This window comes from Amblyomma maculatum, chromosome 10 (assembly GCF_055883805.1).
Source record: "Amblyomma maculatum isolate TAMU_Amacu chromosome 10, ASM5588380v1, whole genome shotgun sequence".
Taxonomy (NCBI): domain Eukaryota; kingdom Metazoa; phylum Arthropoda; class Arachnida; order Ixodida; family Ixodidae; genus Amblyomma; species Amblyomma maculatum.
Window position 1 is genome coordinate 138,678,022 of NC_139353.1, and position 21,154 is coordinate 138,699,175.

The 21,154-nt window shown below is 48.9% G+C and overlaps 2 pseudogenes; one reads left to right on the plus strand and one right to left on the minus strand.

Annotated features, from left to right (window-relative positions):
* Positions 1-4,767: 4,767 nt before the first annotated feature.
* Positions 4,768-6,825, plus strand: LOC146177547 (uncharacterized; annotated as a pseudogene).
* An 889-nt stretch (positions 6,826-7,714) lies between these two features.
* LOC146177548 (uncharacterized) lies at positions 7,715-9,558 on the minus strand (annotated as a pseudogene).
* Positions 9,559-21,154: the final 11,596 nt, after the last annotated feature.

Sequence of the window (21,154 nt, forward strand, 5' to 3'; positions counted from 1 at the left end):
CCGTTTCATTGCCGATTTTGCCAAGATTGCAGAACCTTTGACGCGCCTGACACGTGATCACGTCCCGTATGTCTGGTCTTCCGAGCAGCAGGAGGCATTCACCGAGCTGCGCCAACGGCTGCACAACCCTCCCATTCTTGCACACTTCGATGAGGACGCTGCTACCGAAATTCACACCGACGCCAGCAATGTCGGTCTGGGTGCTGTTCTAGTCCTGCACCAGCAAGGCGAGGAAAAAGTGATCGCTTATGTCAGCCGCACCCTTTCCCGGGCAGAATCAAACTATTCAACTTCTGAAAAGGAGTGTCTCGCCGTCGTTTGAGCCACAATGAAATTCCGACCTTACCTCTACGGCCGTAAATTTAAAGTTGTGACAGACCATCATGCTTTGTGTTGGCTAGCTAGTCTTCGAGATCCATCAGGACGTCTTGCAGGGTGGAGCCTTCGTATGCAGGAGTTTGATTACTCTATCGTTTATAAATCCGGACGTAAACATGAAGATGCTGACACACTGTCTCGATCACTCGTGGAGTTGGCCCATGACAGTACGGATGAAGACGCCCGTTTTCTTGGCATTATCAGTTCCTCTGATTTAAAGGCCCGGAAACGGGCTGACCCAGACCTCAAAACTGTGATCGATCATCTGGAGGGTTTCGATCCTACAGTATCTCGACTGTTTGCTAAGAACTTGTCATCCTTCTGTACGCGCGACGAAATCCTCTACAAGAAAAGCGCCGGCAACAGTGACCGAGCCTATCTTCTAGTCATCCCTGCAGATCTCCGCGATGAAATCCTTCATGCTTGCCGTGATGAACCCACCGCTGGGCACTTGGGCTTTGCACGCACTCTTACCAGAGCGCGCCAGGCCTACTACTGGCCCAAACTTACCGCCACCGTTCATCGATATGTTAGAGGTTGCCGCGAGTGCCAGCGACGCAAGACACCGCCATTGAAGCCAGCGGGTTTCCTGCAGCCTATTCCCCCACCGCTAGTACCATTCGACCAAATTGGTATGGACTTTCTTGGCCCTTTTCCTATATCGTCAGCTGGCAATAAGTGGATTATCGTGGCTACAGATTATCTGACACGTTACGCGGAAACTATGGCGGTGCCACGTGCAACATCCTCCGAAGTGGCACAATTTTTCATGACGCAGATTGTCCTCCGCCATGGCGCCCCTTCATGCGTCATTACTGATTGTGGCAAGGCATTTACAGCGCGTCTTCTTGAAGAAGTTTTCCAACTAAGCCAGACACATCACCGAAAGACTACTGCTTACCATCCTCAGTCTAATAGCCTTACTGAGCGACTAAACAAAACAATAGCGGACATGCTCGCCATGTATGTCGATGTCCGGCATAAAACATGGGACGAGATATTGCCTTATGTCACATTTGCATATAACACGGCCGTCCAAGAAACAACTCGATTCACTCCGTTTCGCCTAGTATACGGACGCGATGTACAGACCATGCCCGACGCTATGCTGCCATGTGCTGCTGACGACCAGCTGCTTACCGCTGACGCAGAAGAATTCAACTACGCTGAGGAAGATCGCCAACTCGCCCGTAATCACATTACAAAACAGCAAGCAACAGATGCACGCCGATATAACGACCGCCATCGCTATGTCGTGTTCCAGCCTGGTGACAAAGTCTGGGTGTGGACACCTGTCCGGCGGCCAGGCCTGTCAGAAAAACTTCTCAATCGTTACTTCGGACCCTACAGAGTGTTGCGTCGCCTCTCAGAAGTTACGTACGAGGTTATTCCAGACGGAACTGTACCGAGTTCTAGTCGTCAGTGCTCGTCTGACCTGGTGCATGTGCTTCGCATGAAGCCGTATTCCCGCTGAAAGTCATATTTGCCATCCGGAGTAGTCTTTTTTCTGTGAGCTTGCGGTTTTTTTTTCGAGGGGGGGGGGCGAATAATGCCACCTGACGGTTCGAGGTAGCGCTTGAACGACAAAGAAGTTGGAGACTCTCGCGCGCTTCGGCAAGCTAGGACTGTGGACTCTTGATCTTGTGTCTTCGTGTTACCGTTTCTCGGGAACCTCTCTCTTGACTGTGTGTATCTGCCCCTGTTGCCGATACCCATAAATCCCTGTATTCGTGACAATATATTCGCCTACTACTTCCAGTGCTTCGCTACCTAACGTAATCTGCTGTTCCTTCCCTAGGCTATTGAACATTACCTTAGTCTTCTGCATATTGATTTTCAATTGCAATTCATCCTTTGCTGAAATCGTGAGTGGTACCGACTGTCGAGTGGACAATGTAGCTTTAGCAACAGTTCTATTAGTTTCAAAATTGCCAATCTTACCTCCTGCCAACGCGGTCTCGGCAATGCGGTCGAGGAATGTCCGAGCCAAGAAGAAAACAACTGGCTAATACTTAACGCTATCATGAGGAGAAGCTGGTATGGTGTATAGCTTATATTTCAAGTGAACTGCCTCACAACAAAGAACAAAGCCGCCGTTCTTTCTTTTTGATGTATCGTGGAGAAGCTTCACGGCAATGGGCTACCAGTGGGGTGTCAAAGGCTAATCGCTCTTCTTTCCATACGCAGCTCACTCTCTCATCTCTTTGCGACCTGCTATGGTGCGAATTGAATATCGCAGCGACCTCGCGCCAGGATTCACATCGCTTTTCTTTTTGGTAACTGTTGAATTAAATTTAGAAAACGTTGTGACCCTACGGTCAACAATGAAACTGAAGAGGTCTAATGTCTCGTATTCCGTCCAAACTGACTTGGAGCGCGTCTGACGTGTGGCTGAGAGGCCATGCTACTGCAGCGTTAAATAGGCAGCGTACGTAGAGTGGCTAACAATCCTGAATAAAGCGCGTCGACTGTGCTCTGCGGAACAATGAAGTAAGCGCCTTTTAGGGCTCTGGGTTTGAGTCATTGGTCTTGTGCGCATACGCGACAGAAACAGAGTGATGCCTGCATATCGCTTCCTTGTCCAGCCCCCGCATTGCGAGGTTGCTTTGTTCTGGCCTGGATTTGGGGCGCTATGACTGTGGCCGGGAGATCGTGATGCGGCTGTGATTCACAAGTATAATGAGACGGCCAGGAAGACAGGCACGAGTGATAGCGATTATCGCGCCTTTCCGCGTACGCACCTGTCGCCGCAGCTATTGTCTTCCGGCGTAATCTGGTCCACGTATTTAGCTACCAATGGCGGCACACTGCCACTTGTAGATATCACCCGTTATCATTCGCACTTGCCGCCTCGTGATTCGCGCAAAACACTTCGCTTTGCCGGCGTTGTTACTGCAACCCAGCTTAGGCATGGTGAAGTGCAAGCACTAAACTTAAATATCGCGTAGACCTTTTGGGCAGGCACCGCTTTATTTTGACCGCGCATACGTACGGTACGCGTAACTCAAACGCACGACGTATAATTTAAGATGGTGCTGACTCTTTCTGCACATTACATGTGGAGCGCTTTATGCAAGGCTGCTCACCAATGTACAAGTGACAGCCGCCCAAAAGATAACCCGAGTCTGCACATCTCTCTGACAGAAGGTCCCATCAAAGAGGTTGAGGAGCTCCGAAATTTCTGCTTAATAAACCAGAATAAGCCAAGTCCAGAGTCTACTGTCGCCAAAACCAAACAAGTAGGTGATGTGCAGGTCGGGCGTATTGTCCATCAATATTCAAGCTAGCGCTGTGGTTATGGTGCGGGGACGCGCTTCGGCTCACCCATGCTTTTGTAAACGGCACGATTCTACACTCGATGCCGTACCTACGAACTGCGAAACACGGGGATATGCATTGAAGCCATCCTTAGAAAGGCCCCAAAACAAGAACTGGATTTCGCGGTCGCCACATATAATGCCAGGTTGTCCGCACTAGGAGCGCATACCTCCCTCAAGGAGCTACAGGCTCACCTCGTGAACCAATACACGCGACCATCGTAGATGGCAGTCGAGAGCCGCCTTATGGGACGCTTCCACATACAACACGAATGCACCCCAGAGGAGACAGTTTGGCTACCGAACAGGTTCATTACAAGCTCTGGGTCCAACCACTCTCTAGAAATTTGGGCAGGCAAACGCATGAAGGTAGACGAGCACAAAACGCGTTCGGGCACTCGTACTACATGTACACGGATCATGCACTTGGGTATACTACGTATACGTGGCAGGGTCGTCGCCTTCCGGATTTTATACGACAGCTTATAGCGCCCCTTTGGGCCTGCGCTCTATTTTTTTGGTTAAGAGTTTTCATCACCGCCACGTAGTGAGACTGAACGTGCACTAAGGTCCACTGCGCAGTCTCTAGGTAGGGGAGAATATTTTCCATATAGAAGGTATTCACTAAGACCCCGCTACCAGGTGGCACGAGCGTCGTCAGGGCTAGCCCACCATATCGGTGGTCGGATTCATTAGGTGTACGCGACGGACGGACGGTGGCTTCTTGTTCATGCGGGTGTTTTGTTTTTCAAACGGTTTTCTACCTACCGCCATGGTAAACTGTGCTTAGTACGGGTGCAGTGCCCACTGGCGGAAGAGTGCGAACGATGAGAATTTGTTAAACGTCAGTTTTTTTATTATACCAAAAGTGATCACTCATCAGTGCGCACGGACCAACAAAATCTCAGCACGGAGAAGGGCGGAATGGTTTCGCCGTATTAATCGCAAAGACATGGACCGCGAAGCGTACTATAGAGTGCGTGGGAGTCATTTCAGTTCAGGTAAGCGCCGCTGGAAGTCCGCAGATCGCGGTTTTGCCTTCTTAGCGACTGCATGCTGCTAAGAAGTTGTTTTGTTGTCGTAAAGCAGCTGCACGTCTCGTCGAGAGCTAGCTCGTAAGCGACTTAACAGGATTTCCTTTACGCACGTCTTCCAGCATACATAATGGATAAGTCCAACACAGATTGGGCGCCCTCCCTTCATCTTGGGCACGGGACCGAAGGGAACAGCACTGACGCGTCATCTCGGTACGCCCGTCCGCGGTTTGGATGCATACTTACGCGCTCATAAATACTGCCACTGGTTTCTTCGGACAGGCTTTTAACATGTTCACTCAAAAGAAACCTGATGGTTTTGCGTTTCTCAGGTAGCTGAATGTAAGGCTTCCTTTCAGGTACAAGAGGAAAAGGCGACTAGCGGAGCGGTCACACAGTCCTTTGGAGCAGCAGGATATCAATGTACAGAATGGCATGATAGAAAAACAGCGCAACAGACGTGGACGGAGGTGAAGAACAAACAGGACGGGCGCTGAACTCACAACTGAAGGTTATTGAAAAAACACAGATATATAACCCAGCCAAGCAGCACCAAACCGCACATTGGTGCTTGGCTGGGTTATATATATATCAGAGGTTTTTCAATAAACTTCAGTTGTGAGTTTAGCGCCCGTCCTGTTTGTTCTTCTCCTCCGTCCACGTCTGTAGCGCTGTTTTTCTATCATGTCACCATACCAGCTCGACCAGATGTCTCTTCTAGTACAGAATGGGACGAATTCTAGAAGAGATTCGCCAGTGCCCCTGCAAGACGGTTAACAGCGCTTTGGCGATTGTCCCGATATTAGAGAGACACCTTATCAAGAATGCACCGACGGAGATGCATGTTCCCATGAGGGTGGCAAACGTACTGCTTTACTCGAGTTTATGCATTTTTAGGATTGCAACATTTTCATATTGCTTTCAATGAAAGAAAGCCAATTTTTTAAATTGATCATGCTGTCCTTACGGTGACTTCAATTGCTGGTTGCACATTGTTTTCTGCGGTATCTTTTCAGGGAAGGCAGACGTTTCACAAGTCACAGACATGACAATGGAGCAAATTGAGGCCATTGAAATAGAAAATCGCCACTTGCTTGTAGAGCTGGAAGAAGTGCGAAACAAACTGAACAAGCAGTCTCTTACCGAAGACTGTATGAAGGAGAATGAGGACATGTTGCAGTTTTACACAGGAGTGCAAAATTTCACCATTCAGACTGGCCTTCTTGAAGTCCTTAAGGAAGGCATTGCACGCACAAGCCGGAACAGTCTCACCCTCTTCCAGGAGATGCTCATATTCCTCATCCGCCTTCGTTTAAACGTGCCATTGCAGAATTTGCCATACAGGTAATCGCCTCTTACACTTCTTTGGTAAGTGCTGTGTATAAAAAATTTTGTCTTGTCGCAGGTTTCACATATCCCAGCCAACTGTGTCAAGGGTCGTCAACAAGTGGACAGATAATGCCTTCGCTCGCCTCTCTCATGCTGTGAGATGGCCAGGTTCTGTGCAGGAATCAATGCCTATGGCTTTTCGGCAGTCTTTCGGGACAAAGGTAGCTGTGATACTGGACTGTTTTGAGGTTTTTTATAGAGCGACCTTATTCTCTCTTGCCAAGATCGCACACATATTCGAAGTATAAACACCACAATACAATCAAGTATCTAATCGGGATAGCTCCACAGGGTGTCGTCACATTTATTTCTCGTTGATGGTGTGGACGCCCAAGTGACAAGGTCATTACAGAAACATGTGTACTGAATAACCTCCAGTTTGGAGATTATGCTCTGGCAGACATGAGCTTTACTATCGGGGACAGTGTTGGACTTCACTGTACAAAGCTTGTAATTCCTGCTTTCACCAGAGGCAAGCCACAACGTTCAGCGTGTGAAGTGGAAAAGACTCGAAGGCTTGGAAATGTTAGAACTCACGTCGAGACAGTCATTGGACTGCTCCGCAATAAGTACCAAATGTTAAAGTACACACTGCCTGTGGAGGTGCTTGCATGTGATGAAAACGGTCCCACTGTGCTTGATAAAATAGCCTTGGTATGTTCAGCACTATGCAATACGAGTTACTCTACTGTCCTATTTGGGTGACTGCAGACGAAGATGAGATAAGACTATTCAGCTTTTGTAAATGTTTAATGTTCACTATGTTGCTACTGTGGGGAAAAAGCAATAGTTATTGCACTACAGGTGCTACATCTTTTTGCACTCACGGCAGTGCCAATTTCCTTTTGGTGCTGCTTTCAGCTTCACGAATTTGAAGTGAAACCACACATAATTGCATGAATAATTGTCACACATCCCCATCTTGCCTGATTCAGGTTCTTGACAAAAACAATTAACCTGCTCTTGTGAGGTCTCAGTTTCTTTCACAGGGCCTTGTTGATTTCCATCACTCCTCTGAGTGTCTCCAGTAGTTTCTGGCAAATTTCCACTGCTCTCACTGTTTGCAGCACAGTATTGAAGATCACAACTGCTTTTCTCTGTCCAGTAGCGGAAGCAAAGTTCGGGCAGAAGAATAGTGTTGAAATACTGTTCACGGCGCTTGACCGCAGAACTGTGTATCTTTGCAAACACTGATCACAATAAAGTCCTTTAGTGTCCACAGCACAAAGTCACAGTAGTGTACTTTGCACACAAATATTTGCAACTGGATCTGGTAGTAATAAAGGTTGTCGCTCTTGAGCTTGATAGCCCCTTCCACAAGCGTTATACAAGAGGACTTCTTTTTGGTAAGCTCCCGAACATGTTCTTCCCTGCCATTATATGGGCATTTTATTTCTAGGACGCCTTCTTTGCAGCAGGTGCAATTTATGATGCCATCAGGAAAGGCGGTTAAATATGGCCGCTCGGTTGAGATGTGCAGCCCTGAATCTTTGCATGCAAAATTTAAGTGTATATTTTCTGATAAAGCCTTTAAATGTACATTTTCTGATACAGTCTGATAAAGGCATCTCTTGCCTTTGATTCTTTTTCTTTCCCCTAAGCAGTCTGTGGGGACCAAAAGCTTGTGGTTTCAGGGTAACAAATTTTTCTGAGTAGTGACATCGCAGAATGAATCAGTGATGTTCGGCAGACTGCCTTTGCATTAGATGCAGTGACGCGGCCAGCCCTGAAAGCGATCCACCTAGTGCATTTGGCTTGTTCTCTTGTATTCTTCTCGATGTTATCTGCGAGCTGAAATACAAAACAAACTGTTACAGCCTAGGGACACTCGCTTGCTTTGTTTTATGCTCTAGAGGTAAGCAGAGCTAGATAATAAATGCAAGTACAAAGGCCAGCCATACTCTACCTGTGGGTCCACAGCGATGCTTTCAGCCAGCTGGGAACATCTCTTCATCACGGCACTCCATGTGGTACGTTGATAGTCCTGCTGCATGTTTGTGAGAATGGCACTTGGAAACTGGGTCGCAACAGGGATGAACTCGTGCACATACTGTGGTTCGAGAGACAACAGTGCTGGTGGGCTTCCTTTTCGGTGGCATGTTGCTAGAAACTGTGACCACTGCTCATCAGTAGTCGGTTTAATGTTAACTGAGCGCCGTTTCGCACGACATGGTGTTTCTCCATTAATTATCCTCTTCTTCATTTTTAAGGATGTAAAGCTCACATCTGATGCGGGTTTAGGTTCAATGGACCGTACTGGTGGAGGAAGCCAGGCATTACCTTTATCAGTCCAAGCTTGTCTATCCCGTTTTTGCACGACAGGCTGTATGTAGAACAAAACTGCACCAATGTGAGAACAAGCTTCCCCCAAGCCTGCCTTACATGTGCAATGGGCAGCTTCCACATTGACATCTTGGTGTACGAGGAGCCAGGGGTACAGTGGTTTATCACTCACTGACTGAGTGTAGAACCTGTATAAAAGTGAGAATGAGCTGGTTAAAAACAAAATCCACAAAAGCTTTAGGGATATTGCTATCTCACAAGGGGTTACAAAATGCAAACGATGCTTACGCGTAACTATGCGATGTTGCGACAGAAATATGACTAGCAATTACCTGATGGGCAATAAGTAGCAACCCGTCATTGTGCATGAATGCGCCAAAAGCTGCAATGAAGATCTGGCAGAAAACATGACTGTCAGTGTGTTGGCAGCTGAATATTATGGTAAAACATCTCTTGTTTTGCGGTCGCACAGCAGACCAACTTTACAGCGCTGCCGATGTGAGACGCGCAGTCAAAAGGTGTTCGCGGAACGCAAAAAAAAAAGAAAAAAACTTTCTCGACATTTTACGATCGCTGCCGTAGACAGCGCTTAAGTCAGTGACAAAACGCTTACAAATTTCGTACTGTTTGATCGAACAGTCGGTACATTTCCGCCACTGCAGATGACTCCGAGACCATTAAATCGTTCTCATAAACGCGACTATAAGAAAATCACCAATGCTCGAAACCACGCGATCACTGCAGTTCACAACACTTAAACCCGTGAAGCAACGCATAAGGGTGCAGCAAGAAAACAAAGGAGCTTACCTAGACTACGATGACAACTCGGCTGTTGGCGAGAACTTTGAGGCGTGGTTCCCGCACCCAACCGCTGGTGAGGTAATGTGGGCTTCTAATGCCTTGTAGCATTTCAGCTGTTCTCTAGTTATGAAGCTAGAGAAGTTAGCATGGACGAGATAATCCTTTATGTCGGTGAGGGCCACACGTGGCCTCGATCATTCAAATCAAGAGGGTCGACACCGCCACACAATCGCACTTTGTCCACATAGCGCGACTTTCCAGGCTCTTTCAACTTAAGTGCGTACGCGCTTATCCGCATTCTGACCGATCCACTAGAAGCAAATCTTCCAAATGTTGCACTGCGCTGTTTTCTCTGAGAACATCGAATCGACACAGCACAGCTCCAGCACAGTCGTTTACAGCGGCGGCCGGCGGAAACAAAAGGGCGAAAGACTGGAACGACCACGAATATGGTGGCGACAGCGATCGGCTGCAGCGACCCTAGCGTGTTACGTCATGTGAATACCTCCTATATAGGTACCCACTGTCTCTATGCGTATGCTAAGACAGCCCCGGATAAGTCCGGTCCTAAAGATGTCTGAATTTACTAACGACATTGTTTAAGTCTAGACTTGGCTCGAACTTTATCGTGCAAGCGGGCCCTGGCCGCATGGATCCACGGAGTTAGGCAGACAACAGCGCTGACTCAGCTTTTAGGAAAGGCTAAATTTTGCTACATCGGAGAAAGCTTGGTTGCGGATCCGATAGATGGCGATAAAATTTGTAACCGATGCTATCGCAGCCTGCCTCCGCAGAACCATAGAGAAAGAGATTGGTAAAGAGCAGTCACTCGGCGAAAACTGGCCCCAGGAAATGACGCGCGACTTTTTGTGCTGCCGTCGATTGATGGATGGCGGCACCAACGTGCTCATGCGCGGACGCGCGCGCGCGACGGCACTCGCTGCAGCGGTAGCCCGCCGGAGCGCTAGCAGACGGCAAGAAGTTGTCGAAGGGAGCGGTTGAGTGCTCGTGCCTCGCCGCGCTTGTGCGGCACAGACCTCTTGTGGGCTGCTGCGGTGAACGACAGCGGTTTGGAACGGCGGCAAGGTGAGCAACGTTTTTTGCTGAACTACGCTGCATTTCAAGCAGTTTACGCTGACCATGCCGGCCGGTGCCAATAAGTTTCGCAGTTCGTGAACAGGCGCGCCGGCTGTTCAGGCGCAGTTCGTTACGCCGTAACTCTGACGGTTCCCAACCGCGGCAAGGTGTAATAGGTTGTGTTTCCGGGAAACAGCTTCATTTCGAACAGTTTAGCTCGTCACGCTTGACAAAGCGGCATGTGAAGGCACTAAGGCAGGCCGTTGCGCCAAAATGGCGTGTTCGCCGGCCGGTGCGGCCATGCTGACGCAGTTTGCCGAACGGCTAGTTTTGTTAGGTGTTGCGTTTAGCAGAGCAACAGTAAAGTGAGAAACGTTTCATTCCTGACTTTCTTGTCAAACTGTGCAGTATTTCAGGCAGTTTAGCTCAGTACGGCGGCGCCTGCTCTTCACAAAGCTGCACTTGAACGGCAAGCTAACAGGCATGGCAAGGCGTGCTGACCGCCGCGGTGACGTGACATGGGGATTTTGCGAACGGCTAGTTTTGCGTGGTGTCGCGTTTAACAGGGCAAGCGCAAGGTGTGAAATGTTTCATTCTTGCCAAACTGCGAGGCATTTCGGGCAGTTTAGCTCAGCACGGTGGTCTGCGCTTCACAAAGTCTCGTATGAAGGGCAAGCCAACATGGCGTGCCCGCCGGCCGCGGTTTTGCGAACGGCCAGTTTTGCGTGGCGTCGCGTTGCATGTAACGGGACAACGTTATAGTGAGAAATGTTTTATGCAGCAAGCTTCATTGCTTCAGCTGTTCAGTAATCTTGAGGAATGTTAGTTTAGTGGCTGTTATTTCACTCACTGTAGAAATGCATTTTCAGATAGGTTCGGTTAGCCTACATTTCCTGACCTCTACGTTGCAACAGTAGCTTTTGTTATCAATTTTACGAATCATAGCTTTTCTGTTCTGAACCATAACTGCTGCTCAACAAGTCTTCAGTACGCACCCACATGCAGTTGTGTGCGCGGTGCAGTGGCCTTACATTTCATTGCAACCTTCTGCATCATGTTCATTCCTTTTCCAACAGCACTGAATGGACCCACGGACTGCAGCCGAAGCGCGGAAGATGCGACGAGTGAACGGAGTGGCCTTCCCCCAAGCGTCAGTCCTCCTCTCTGCCCTGAACAATACAAGTTACCCTTGCTAAGGTAGCCGGGACTGAGACCGTGTAGTTTATGTATAATGCCTGTTTTGTTACATATCATTTGCCATAATTTGGAAATAAACTTCGTTAAAACAGATGCTTGGGCAAGTTGGTAACTCATTTTGACCGGAATAGCGCGCACTAAGACACAGGCAAGAAGAGAGACACGACACAGCGCTCGTGTGTGTCGTGTCTCTCTTCTTGTCTGTGTCTTAGTGCGCGCTGTTCCGGTCAAAATGAGTTACCAACTTGCCCAAGCATCTGTTTTAACGAATTTCATTTCTAGTACATCGCAGCGCTCGTGTGTGTCGTGTCTCTCTTCTTGTCTGAGTCTTAGTGCGCGCTGTTCCGGTCAAAATTGGAAATAAACGTTATGCTATTCTTTGTCTCTACCTAAGTGCTGTTTCTCGCCTTGTGTATTTTTATTTTTCTGTATTTTGCACATCGCCTTATGTGTGCCAAGTTTTGTCAATGCATCCGTCTACATCTGTTGCGGCTCCTGTGTGTTTTATATGCAGCAAAATAAATGTTCATTTCACAAAGCACTTGGCGTCTTTTCTGCAATACTGTTTTGCAAAGGCTGTGGCGCAGCTGCGTTGATGGCCAATTTAGAGAACTGGGAATCAATTTTTTATGTTGTTATGCATTCTGAACATAAATAGAAACACTAGCAGACCGTGTAAAACAAAAATAATGCGCCAAAAGGGCAGGGAAGGGCGCAGCGCATGCTAGCATTCAAATAACGCGCCTTTCAGCAAGACCGGAAGTAGTTGCCGCCGGCCGCTTGGTGCACTGCAGTCAAATGGGCCGCTGGGCCCTATGGGAGTGTCCGCTCTTTACCAATCTTTCTCTATGGCAGAACCACCGATCCGGCGGTTCTGTGCTGCCGCTGAATCTGTCGACGGCTTCCTGTCACTGCACTTGCATATCGCCTGCATCGTCGCGGGAATATATCCCTTGAAATCGCTTTGTGTGCATCTTCGAGCTGCACTCAGGTGTCGTCTGTTGCCCGCTTCATTGCTGGTATATATATCTTAGTCGCGTTGCGCTCGCCTGCTTCATACAGTGCACCTGCCACATTCCGCTGACTCACTTCTAAACGTGAAGACACCAATGCAGACAGCGCGTTTCACTTCTGTGTGTTTTTTCTGGCGTTCCGTGGATAAAAGCGTTGTTTGCTATACCAAAAACGGTACGTGATGTTAAGTGCACATAGTTCACAATGTGTGTTTACATAGACGAACAGTGGACGAATTGGATGATTCTGGATCAATTTCGGTTGCCTAGGGCTCTTGAATTGCGCTGCCGTCGCACAGCGCGCGCATTATGTACTATCGTGAGCAATATGAGCAGGAACACGCGAGCGCGTGGGAAATAGCCTCGAAACCGACGTGGGGCGATGCGTTGCGGCCGCTGTAGGAAACAAAGTGGAAAGGGCGCCGCGGTTCCGCCAACTGTCGGCACTCCCGCCTCACTAGCGTTGCTGCGTAATGGCAGCTGATTGCGTGTCACCGGGCGCTAGAGATGATAAGGCGGTTATGTCATGCAGAGCGTTTACGTCTGCAGACACTCTCGAAGTCTGCAAAATACTCTGCCACATCTTCGGCGATGAGGAACGGTTGAAGACAGTCTCGCGATTTCGAACTGTTGCACTGAATGGCATGGAAAGCTTTAAGCTTTTTCACACTCATTCGAACTGCTGAACTCTTCAGTTGCGTCAGTTTCGAAACGCGGTCAAACCGCTTTTCTTTCTCCGCGCGCACTTGGTGTTAAAGGGTTTCACGCTCCTCGCGCATGGCGCCTTACGTTGGCCGCTGCTGTTCAAACGATACATCACGACTCTCACTGATTGTGCATCATGTGCTGGCGCAACCGTTCAAGCGTATCAGTGAAAATACATATAACATGGTTATTATGTAATGGGGGGGGGGGGGAAGGGGCGTGCATAATTTTTCGGGAGGGGGATGGAGGGACTCGAGCCCTCCAGCCTCCCCGATGCCGGCGCCTATGCTTACGGCAGTATACTATTAAAAGGTCATTACGCGCGTTCGGGCATGCCATGTGCATGCCGCGTATTCTGCCATGTACATGACTACTCAATTCGATTTGAAAGTAATCTCCGTCCTCAACGTAAGTGTGGAAATAATTGTGTCGCCATTCTATCTCCTTTCGTGGTGACTACAGAATGATAGTAAACAGCAATATCAGTTTTTTTTCAGATGCGACTGTTCCTCTTTTAGTCCACTTATTTACCGGTCCTGCACCCATTGCCAAGAAAGGATTTCGTTCATTTCTGATCCTATCGTTTAAAAATTATCTGAATAACATTGACCATCATGCACCACACTGAGAATATCCATAATAAATACTTGGTGCCATCAGTTTCTAAATATAGCCCAAAATCTCATGTGGGCTGACTATTATTAAATATAGATAGTGATGACATAGAAAAATATAGATAGCGAATTATAAATATTAAGAAAGCAGATTAACTGAGTCGAAGTGCCTCCTATATTTCCAGAGAAAGTGAATTCAGCGGGAGCCTGAAGTATATTGTAAATGCATCGTTTTGTTTTTTATTGTGAAAGCAATATTACTCGCACTTTCAAGCCTTCGCGTGACCCGGCCGCAGTTACGTCTCATCCACGTGACAGTTTGACGTCTCACCCCACGTGACACATGGGCTAGCAGGAGCTGCCAACTTGGGTTCCTCGTATCACATTGAACGGTTATGTTAGAATCAGCCTGCTAGGAAGGATCCCGGCATGCACGTTACCTCTATAGGCCGCTAAGGCTCGTTCATATGGGTTGGTTAAAGCGGGGCTTTATATGTGGGCTGAGGACGAAGAAAAAAAGAAGAACGCTCATTCACCCGCAGCTAATGCTTTCGCTCAATATTTGGTTCAGCAGCGTTGAACCATTGTAATTTTTTTTAAACTCAGTGTGCGCTCTGCAGCTGGAGTCCGCGATAGTCCTTTTTCTCTTTTATAAATTGCCTTTTTTGGTCCTGCTCTTCGCCTACTTTTGCTTTCTTCAATTCGCTATTCGTATATTCTTATAACCCTTTATTCAACGTTGCGGCAGTTTCTCTCAAGGCCCACGGCTCTCAGTCCCACTTCTCCCGTTGTTTCGTTTCTACCTGGCGACAGGTTTCTTCCCCGATTACCTAATTCAAACATGTTCAACTTTCCTGTTTTCGCCGCGACATACAAACGGCCACCGTATTTCGTTCATTGATCATTCATTTTGTGTCTCAAGCCACATCGATCGACATTCACACTGTGAAGAGTGGCTTTTTTTCTAAGGCATCTGTTTCCCGTTTAGAACACACCACGCGCTGCAGTTTGCGCGGTGTGTACGTGACCGAACCGGATTTTTTTCTGCTGGGCTGACCGCGGAAAGGGCTATGGTTGCGACATTCACCTTGCTTTAATGAAGCTTGAGAAAACTGCGCATAGCGAGCATGAAAAGCAAAATAAAAGAAGAAAAAGCCGGTGGCGCCTACCCGAAGCAAACACTTACCTAAATATTCTTGCACTATGGTACGAATAGAAGTAAGTGCGATAACTGATGCGCTTTAACAGCGAGTGCAAAGCATAGCTGATGGATATAAAGCGCAGTGAGAGCATTCAGATTCTTCATTAGCTTAGGGTAAAGCAGTTCGAGCATGGCGCGACTCGATGCTGTTGAAACGCAAAAAGGTCTAGATCTTTTTTTGGCGGGCGCAGTCGGCGAGCAATAGCTAGAGAGGTTGGATGCTGTAAATGCTCTGTAGACCGAACTTGCCGCTCATTTATGGCTACACGCCACGTAGAGGACACACCTATATCAGGAATACCTTTGGCAACGACTGAAGACCAAGACATGGCGATAGTTGCTGCTGTCAACTGCGAGCCCACTATTACTGCTCTCGAGATCAAGAGGGAATTTCATCTCCCAGTATCGGTTTCCACCATCAAACGCAGGATGTGTGCCGCAGGTCTTAAAAGCAGGGTGGCGTGTCAAAGGCCACGCTTGAACCATTCGGAGAAGCAAGCCCGGTTGGATATTGAGAGGAAGCACTTGTCTTGTCCGCAAGAAGAATGGCAAGAATTCGTGTTCAGCGATGAATCTACCTTTGTTACCAAGCGGGACCAGCAGCGCAGATTGTGGAGACTCCTTGGCACTAGGTAAGCCAGTTTCCATCTAACCAAACCGATTACAAATAATATCTCTATTTACAAGGTGCTTTGATTGCGCTGCTTTGTGGAGCTGAACATTGGAAGCCTACCCATGTGTTATGAGGGATGCCGCATGACAAGCTGCGAGTTAATTTAGACCGCATAAGGTTCTTTTAATAAGCACTGATATTCTACTATGCACAGGTCTTTCTTTTCGCTCGCAACGTAATTTATTAGGCGTGTGGAATTTCCGCGCACAGTGCCATTTTCAATGTAAAATCGAGGCTCATTTTACAGATATGACGAGCAGTACATTCAGCAAGTTGCAGCAAGTGGGCGCTGCTCTATATATGTGTGGGGCGCGATAACTTGCCACGGACTTGGACCGCTGCATCTCATTGATAGGAACCTGACCGCGGAATAATACATTCAAATTTTAGAGCAAGTCCTTGTTCCCTTTGCGCTGGAAGGCCCGTTCAAAGATGGGCTATATATTTTCCAACAAGACAGGAGCCCTATCCACACCGCAAGGTAAGAGAATCCATATCTTACGTAGAAGTTATCATAACCTTAATTGCAGCGTGTTGATATTTGTTGGCTACGTTTCTCCAAACACCTCCCACAAAAAGAAAATGAAATGAAAGGACCTTACTTTATATCGATTCTCGTACGGAGAAAGAGACTTGAACAGGATTTATCATAAGCCTTGGGTTCAATAAAATTGTAACGCTGTTCCTAGTGAAAAGCACATTTACCCAGTCATTACACCACTAAAGAGGGCGTGGAAGGAGGCGGGGGCCTAACGGCCCTATGGAACTGAGGCTGTGAGGTGAGAGGCACCGAATTGCGGGCAAAGAGGAAGGGGTTATTAGCATGCGATCAAATTGAGTAAACCTGTGTTCGTGTGTATCTATTTATAAGTCGAGTGCTATCCTCTCACGAGAGAACAACGTATGCGGGAATGGGGCGAATCTTTCACGTGAACTATGTCAAGTTTTTTATTCAAAAATATTGTTTCTGTATTAGTTCATGCCTTTGTGTATTGTGACGCTCATGTTTTCTTTTCCTCATTACTACGCAGGAAAGTTGGAGCAACACTTGAAGCATTGAGCATCCAAGTACTGCCATGACCCCTCATGAGTGCAGAAGTAAACATCATTGAAAACGTATGGGGGAAAATGAAAAGCCGACTGGCGCGCCGTTCCCTGTCATGTCCGACCCGAGAAGATTTGCGGAGGGTAGTCAAAGAGGACAGGGACCACCTTCGTTCTCTTCTCGGTCTCGTTCCGGCGTTGTACGCTTCCACTCCAGAGCGGCTTCGAGATGTGGTCGCAGAGGCGGATGCGCAGCCGGAGGGTCGTTCACCAAGCATTAGGCAGTTTTGAGTGTATTGGTAATGCTGAGAATTCCTCATATGTTAAGCCGAAAGATCAGCGGCTAAAAATTCTGCGATAATACCACCAATAAAACATTTTTTTTTCAAATGCCCTATTTGTCTCACCAATCAATCAACATTGCTCTGAATACACTTGCTCAAGAAAATGTTTTTCATAGCCTAGAGATTTCTCGTCAATCATTATGTAGAGCTGATGCATGCGAAGGATTGCCACTTATTGCGGACTTAGATGCTGTTATCATCGTCAGTTAACAAACGTGTAAACGTGGCTGTCCGGTGGATGGTTTGACATTCGCGTAGGAGCGCTTCGACAACCTCGGATAGGAAAGATTTGCCTCAATCACTTAGAAGTTCCCGGGGGGGGGGGGGGGGGGGGGCACCGTGCCGCAAAATGACATGATGAAGAAAGGACGCGATAGTGGGTCCGGTGGCATCCTGAAGTGCTGCTGTCTCCGCATAGCGAGTAAGGTGATAGACGGATACGATTATCCAACGATTTCCTGCAGGTGTGTGCGGCAGAGGTTCCTACAAATCGATGCCAACACGATCGAATGGTTGGTATGGGCACGGAAGGTGCTGTAGTGAAGCCGGCTGATGGAGAGGAGGCGGCTTGCGACGTTGGCAATTGATGCACGAACGCACATACTTACTGACGAAGGTATACATACCGCGCCAGTAAAAGCGCTGTCGCAACCGTTCATTAGTCCTAAATACACCAACATGGCCACACTGCGGATTGTTATGGTAAGATGCGCAGATATCACTTAGGAGGTGGCGAGGTAAGACGACCAGCCGCTTACGGCCATCTGGCATATAGTTGCGTCGATAGAGAAGACGGTCACGAAGGGCGAAATGCTGCGCTTGACGACGAAGAGCGCGAGGAGCCGGTGAAAGTGGCGAGTTCGTAAGAAGATCAATTGCTGATGTAAGCCACGGATCTTTGCGCTGTTCTGATGGCATGTCGTCGATGGACAAGGAAGACAAGGCGGAGTTGGAGGCAGGGGACAACGGAGCGTCAGGCGACACTGGCGAGCGAGATAAAGCGCCTGCGTCGGAGTGCTTACGCCCTGTATGATAGATGACTCTGATATACTCTTGTAGTCTAAGCGACCAGCGGGCGAGACGGCCGGTGGAATCTTTGAGTGAAGACAACCAATATAAAGCGTGGTGGTCCGTAACAACATCAAATGGGCGCCCATACAAGTATGGCCGAAATTTCTGAAGCACCCAAACAATTGCCAAGCATTCCTTTTCTGTCACCGACTAGTTGATCTTGGCCTTGGTCAGCGTTCGACTTGCGTACGCCACAACGTATTCATCAATACCGGGTTTTCGTTGGGCAAGAACAGCGCCGAGGCCGGCGTCGCTGGCATCGGTGTGCAATTCGGTAGGAGCAGCAGGATCAAAATGGCGCAATACGGGGGGTGAGGTAAGTATCGTGCGCAATTTCGTAAAAGCTGTATCGCAAGCCGGCGACCAGGCAGAAAGATCTTTGTGGGCGCTGAGAAGTCGCGCCAGAGGAGCAGTGATGGTCGCAAAGTTCCAAACGAAACGCCTAAAATAGGAGCATAAGCTTATGAAGCTGCGTAGTTGCTTGATAGATATTGGCTTCGGGAACTCAGCGGTAACTCGGGACAGTGCGGAGTTTAGATGTATCAGGAAGGATGCCATCCTTGGACACTGAATGCCCTAAAATAGTAAGTTGGCGAGCAGCGAAATGGTACTTTTTCAGACTGAGCTGCAGACCAGCGGCGCTAAGACATTGCAAGAAGTTTCAAGACGAGTTAGGTGGGCGGCGAAGTCGGATGAAAATACGACGATGTCATCCAAGTAGCAGAGACATCTGTGCCACTTCCAACCACGGAGAATATTGTCCATCTTGCGTTCAAAGGTGGCGGGCGCGTTACAGACCAATCGGCATCACATTGAACTTATAGAGCCCGTCGGGAGTGACAAAAGCTGTCTTGGGGCGATAGTCTTCAGCCATTGGAACTTGCCAGTAGCCAGATCGTAAATCGACTGAAGAGAAAAATTCTGCTCCATCCAAAGTGTCCAGCCCGTCGTCTATGCGTGGTAGCGGACAGACGTGCTTTCGTGTGATCGCATTAAGGCGGCGGTAGTCCACACAGAATCGAATAGACCCGTCTTTCTTCTTGACTAAAACGACCGGGGACGCCCAAGGGCTACTGGAAGGCTGAAAAACACCTCTACTGAGCATTTCATCGACTTACTCATCAATATTGCGGCGCTCTGAGGCTGACACACGATAAGGGCGTTGGCATAACGGGGCATGCGTACAAGTATAGATGTGGTGGGCAACAGTTTATGTCCGAACCAAGGATGGCTGCTGGATGTCAAAGGAAGTTCGGAATCGGTTTAGCAAGTCGAAGAGCCTGGCACGTTGATCTGGAGCGAGAGCACTGTCAATGGCTTGGTCAACGGCAGCAAGAGGCGATGAAGGAGACGAGGAACGAGGTGGGCTAAGGGCACTTAAGCTGTCGGAGACTACAGGCGGAGATAAGCGGCGGGACGGTAACAAAATTTTCTGATCGAACAGGGTCGGCATGCCCAAAGCATTCGCCACATTGCAACATAAGTGGATAGAATGAATCATCAATAATGGCTAGTTCGGTGCGGCCGCTTCGTACACTAAGGACGGCGCATGGTAGGGAAAGAGAGCGTCGCGAGACGAAAAGGGACGATGGGGTGAAGAGCACTTTAGTCATGACGAGAGGCCCAGTTTATAGGCACAATAGCGGCAGATAAAGGCGGGATATCAGTAGCATCCGCAACGTGGCATTTGGCTTCCCCAAGAACGTTAACGGCGGTCGGTGTGGTGCTCAGCTGAGAAAGCTCTACCTCGGCACGAGCGCAATTACGGCGCGATTGCGACACAAGAAGTCCCACCCTAAAATAATGTCATGAGAGCAGTCACGAAGAACGATAAAACTGATGACGTAGAGAACGTCCTGAATGGTGACTCGAGCCGTGCGGCTACCGAGCGGTTTGATGTGCTCAGCAGTGGCGGCTCTGAGTTTGGAGACGAGCATCAATGCCTTCATTGGCTCGTCCCAGCCTCTCGCCGTCGCAATACCTTCCAGCTGGATGCAGTAAGCATCCCACGAGATGGTGCCGTCAAACGTGGGTAATTCCACTACGTCCCATGACGTACCCGCGCCGAGCACGTTATTGGCGGCTACGACAGCATTCCCAGCGACGGCAGGGCTGGAGGCAGCGACGGCGGTGACGCCTAAAGACTCATGACCTGTGTTCGGCTCGGCTGGCACAAGGCGACGGAAGTCGCGCCGGAAAGCTTCCATCTCCAGAGCCTGGGCAGTCAGACGGGCCTCCCATGCGTCCATCCGCTAAGTAACTATATCCAGGAGGCGCTCAATACTGGCATCTAGTTGCTGCGAAGGGCCGAGCCCCTCCGAGCGTCTTGGTCTAGCTGCGCCAGCCGCTGCGTCGTCGGCGCCATCGCCTGGTGGCAGAGTCCTGTCGTCTGGCACGTCGGGTCCCTGACTTTGGGAGCGGGTGAACGGCATGATCCCACTTCTGACACCAAAATGCTGTGGGACGCTGTGCCCGCCTAGAGATAGGCACTGAAGAACGGAGGACACCAGGCAAACACCACTTGCCCTGGCGCTCTTCTTTTGTTCTCTAACCCTCGCGCTGGCCCCGCTCGTCTCGCGCTCGTCCCGCGCCTCTTCTTTTTCTGCCGCAGCGCTCCTCGGCGCACGCCGTAACAATATGTACCATTTTCACTCATCATGCAACGCAGTAATTATCACTTAGAAGCAACATTCGGTAACCTTCCGTTGTTCTTTTCTTAAGCTGGACATGGTGGAACGGCTGCCAGAGGATGCAGAGATCATTGCCTCAGGACCGCCATCAGAAGCGCCGAGCAGCCCAGACACCGGAAATGATGAGGCATCGACCAGCGAAGCATCGACGAGCCGGCTTCAACACTTGCTGCCTCAGCCGAGCGATGTCACACTCGCAAAAGGCGACAGCCGACATTATCTGTAGATAAAGTTGTGCTACTTCTAGAAAGGCAGGCAAACCGTGCCGAAAAGATGGCGAAAAAAGAATATAAGTTGTCGAAAAAGACGGTTCGTCTCCAGAA